A 4,784-nucleotide genomic window follows, 5' to 3' on the forward strand; every position below is an offset into this window, starting at 1 on the left:
ATATTGGTGCTGGGAAGAGCCAGACTTTCATGTTTACTACAAACACATCTTTTGTGTAATATACAAGCCACAGAGCAATACATCTCCTTTGTTGAGATGTAATATGATCAATCTTAAAAGTAAGAGATCGCGTAGCTGCAATTGTGCCAGCTTGTCCATTCAAACATGTTTAAACCTTCAAGGTTGACGAAATTAATGGACTTCTAGCTACAATGTTCAGAATTCAATCTTGTTTTACCGAGATTCTCATCTCGAACTTCTGCTTTAAGCATTTTTGTGCTTTAGAGAACTCTTCAGAAGTTCCAATAAAGTAGATGTTGTATATATAAAATCTAGTAAATGCACAGTATATGGGAATATAAAATAATTCACATATCCATGGATAATATAAGCATTCACTTAGACGATTGACCGATTTTGTCTTTATTGAGAAAATGCATGGTAATTTTACTGATAGGTGGAAACCTGCAGTTATGTGTACTTCATACAGATTCGCAATAACCAAATCCTTTAGATGCAAGTCGAGTTCCTTAGAGACTTCCAGACAAATACCAAAAAGGTAATTGCATCCGTAATAGGTAATACGTTTCTTTGTAATCTATCTCAGGTTTTTGTGAAAGACTTTGTGCCATTAGTTGACTTTTTTCTTTTCTCACAATGCGCACTCTCCCAACTATAGCCACTGAGGGGTACAATATCATATGTAGGTACCGCAAACACCAGTTTGTGGCCAATAGTAGCTCATTTTATCGAGTGTTTGGGATGTAATACCAAAGTTACGCACCATTGCGAGAAACTGTCATTCCGCATAGATTTATCTTTTCAAGTTTAACCAATCATACCTTTGATGACATTCCCATATAGAGAGTGGTCCAATGCCAACATCATCTATGACAGTATCATTAGATACTTCGAGTATGTCACCAGTAATCATTGTATGACGATCGCAAATTTCTCTATTGCATGCTTGCTTTATTGGGATCTTCTTATTTTGAAGTTCCACAGTCATTGCAGAGATGTTCTCTTAATGGGATAACTATACTCAGAGAAATCAGATCTTCCTTTGACAGTCTCTTTTTGAGAGTACTATCTTTCAATGATTGTGACTGGTTCTTCCTTTTAGGTGTGCAAAATATTTTAAATCAACTAGTCATCCACGCTCAAGGTGTGCTTTAAGTAACACACTTGCTACCATACCCACAGCTTCTCAAGGGAGCAACTTGATTTGCAATTTCTGAAGATATCAAATCTTCTGCATATCTTTCATTGCTGAAAACACCAAGATGAGATGCATCCTGGCTTATCTTATGCAAACCAGAATACTTCACGCCGTTTTTCAGGGGATAGCCTTTCCTCCCCCAAACGGTGAGAATATTTTTCTCATCAAATTTGCAAATCTAGTTGTAGTAGCACATATAGTGGAACATAACACGTCTCAAACAGAAAGCATGAACGAATAAAAAAAACATTCAACAGATGCGTATAGGAACAATAAAATACTCATCATGAATGCCCAGTGCATCACTAGGATGATACAACATCAACGACTAGTAATCAAGAGTTTCGTTTAAAATCTATATGAGTAAAGATACACAGTTACCACCTAGGTGATAGGTTGAGTCATCCATGACTACCAGACCATACTTCCAAGAACCTGTTTTAGTGTCTGTGGAAATTCTTTGTCAAGGTTGTCGTTATAAAATAAGCGACCTTAGTTCTCTCATTATGCTTTCTTATAAGCATCAAATTTCGAACTAAAGTTCGTGGATACTAGGACCGAGGTCCTAAAAGCATATATAACTGAGAGAACAGCTTAATATGGACAGAGATCCATATTTTCCAATCATATGAACTTTGTCGATAATTTTTTTTTTGCAAAGGGGGATACACATCCACAGTCATTACAGTAGCTACTCTGAACATTATCGACAATCGGTTAAAATCAATTAACAACAGTCTCACATCATTCTCTCGAGTAAGAGGATATTATAATCCATTGGTACCAAACTTCAATATGCGGATATTCGTCTCCGTGAGATATATCAGCGCAATTTATATGGATATGCTCCTCGTCAGGAGTTATCGACTCATTACTCAAAGAGAATATGGATGTTATTGGTGGGCCCGGAGGAACGTGTATAATTAAAGCGCAATGAAAACGCGGGCCTACAGTAATACCGCAAGTGCACGGTCGTCAGTTGTAGCTCGTGCAAGTACGGGTCGTTCCACAGAGATCGGGAGTGTTTTGTTGTTTCTAGCTATTTGGGCTCTAAATTGCTATTGGGCTCTGAATTTGCTTTGGGCTTAGTGGGTTTGTTTGTAATGATGAAGTGCTTTAGGCCTTGGGCCTTTGAATTGAACTGAGCCTTGGACTCAGTTGGTCTTAAAATGAATTGAACTGGGCCTTAATAATGAACAGTTCACTTGTGAACTGGGCTTGGTTTCAGTGAACTGAACTTGGGCTCAGTGTTGAAGTGAGCTTTGGGCTCAGTTGTCTTGTATGAGGATCTGGGCTTGACAGTGACAGGCCTTAGGCCTTAACCTGAACTGTAGTCTTTGCTGAGCCAAGCTCAGTTGCAGCAGCAGCAGTGGGAAGAGGAAGGAAAGCAATGCAGCAGTGCAAGGCAAGTGGAAGAAAACAGCAGCAGCAACAGGGTTGCAGCAGCAGCAGCAGTACTGCACAGCAGCTGCACAAGCAGTGGAAGGGAGGCAGCAAGCCAAGGGGAAGAAAAGGCAGCACAACAAGGCAAGGAAGAAAGAAGGGATGGCAGTGAAGCAAAGACAATGAAGCAAAGGCAGTGAAGCAAAGACAATGAAGACAATGAAGAAAACAAGCAGAGAACAATGCAAATGAACCAAGGCCTAAGCCAAGGGCAGGGGAGATGGTGAAGCTAACAGTGATGACAATGCAAGGCCAAGGCAGTGGCTCTATGCATACAAATGGAATGGAAAAAGAATTAGCTTGCTATGAGCACTAATTTCTCCCATTGCTCAATCAAAACAATGCATCCTAAGCATACAAATGGAATGGGAAGAGAATTAGCTTGCTATGAGCACTAATTTCTCCCATTGCTCAATCAAAATAATGCACTAGGGTTTCTAGCCTAACCTTCCATCACTTCACATGTATCACATAACAGGTGCATTAACATTAAACAGAATTAACACTAACAGGATTATGCACTAGGAGAATTGAAGAAACTAAACATCACAGCATAAAACTAAAATTGACTTCACACACATTAACAGAAATGAAATGGAACTGAAATTGAAAATTAACAGAACTAAGTTCTGGACACTGGCTAGTCCAGCATCAAACCTCACAGTAACAGTTAACAATGGATAAAACAAGAGCAAAATATGAATAGCACAAAGATTGGAGAGAAAAAAAACATTAACAGAACATGAAAGTCCTGGACACTGGCTAGTCCAGCATGAAAATTACAACATCCCAAAGTTCCTATTTATACCCAATTACAAAATTAGGGTTTTAACCCAAAAAATCCCCAAATTGAAAACATTAAAATAATTGGGATTTCTCACCTAATTCACCTAATTCGGCCATACCCATATCATCTTTGTTCTTCTCTAGGCTTTCCCTATCAAAAATTAGGTTTGCTAGAAAAACCCTAAAAATTAAGAAATTAGGGTTTGAAATTAAACTCACCTAACATGTGATTTGACGAGTCTTCTTTCGACCCATTCTTCCCCTTGGTCCTCTGCTCCTCTCCATGCTTTCTAATTGAATTTCCAACTCGTCCTATTTTATTGATTTCTTCCCTAGGTTTTTAGAGAGAAATTAGGGGAGAAAACTATATAATAGAAGGCTAGAACAAGGGGGTAATGATGGAGAAAGATAGGGGTGATGATGGTGGAGGTGTGGTGGTGGCAGTGGAGTTGAAGAAGGTGGTGGCGTACATGGTGGTTGCAGAGCTCTCTGCACATGGTCTGTGAAGGAGAAGGTGAAATCGATGTTTTGGGAGAAGGGTGCGTTTGGGTAGCTGGTATAGGGTTTGGTGCTCCAGTGTGTGGCGGCTTCATCAAATTTTGATGTTTTGTGACTCTGAGCTGCGGGATGCGAAGATGGTTGGTAGATCTAACGGTGAGATAAGAGATGAATCGATGCAACCGTTGGATTTTGAAACACAACGAAGTCAACGGTGTTAGATGATGTTAGGTACTGTAGTGTTAAGCGTAAGTATCGAGATTTGATGCGCAGGCAAAGGAGCGACCGTAGGATGATGAGTTGGATCCAATCTAACGGTTGAGAATGGAGGCGGGTATGGATATAGAAAATGGGTTTGGGTAAGGGTTTTGGGCCTTGGGTATGCCAAGCCCATATCTTCTTTAAGAACAATTCTTCCTTCTTGAGCCCATTCCTAACTTTTTGGTCTTGTGCTCCATTCTTTGCGGCTTCCTCGCGTAATTTCTTCCGGCTTTTCACCACTCTTCAGCTCTTTTCTGCTCCGCAAGTCATCCAGACTTTATTTATTACCTAAAAATGCAAAATTAAGTAAGAAAAATATTTATTCTTGAAAACAATGAAAATACAGAATATGGGATAAAATGTAGAATTACTGCACAAAAGATGAGTTAAATGCCAACAAAAAGGGATAGATATATACATTATTTGGCACTCATCAAATACCCCCAAACCTGAATTTTACTTGTCCTCAAGTAAAACAAAACTAAGGAAATCCTACCTATACCACTGTCGCTGGTCTCTCGAATGCATTTAGCGTATGCACTAAGCCTTTTAAACCACTAAGTGTCCCTAGTGGACG

Source organism: Papaver somniferum, chromosome 1 (genome assembly GCF_003573695.1).
Source record: "Papaver somniferum cultivar HN1 chromosome 1, ASM357369v1, whole genome shotgun sequence".
Lineage (NCBI taxonomy): Eukaryota > Viridiplantae > Streptophyta > Magnoliopsida > Ranunculales > Papaveraceae > Papaver > Papaver somniferum.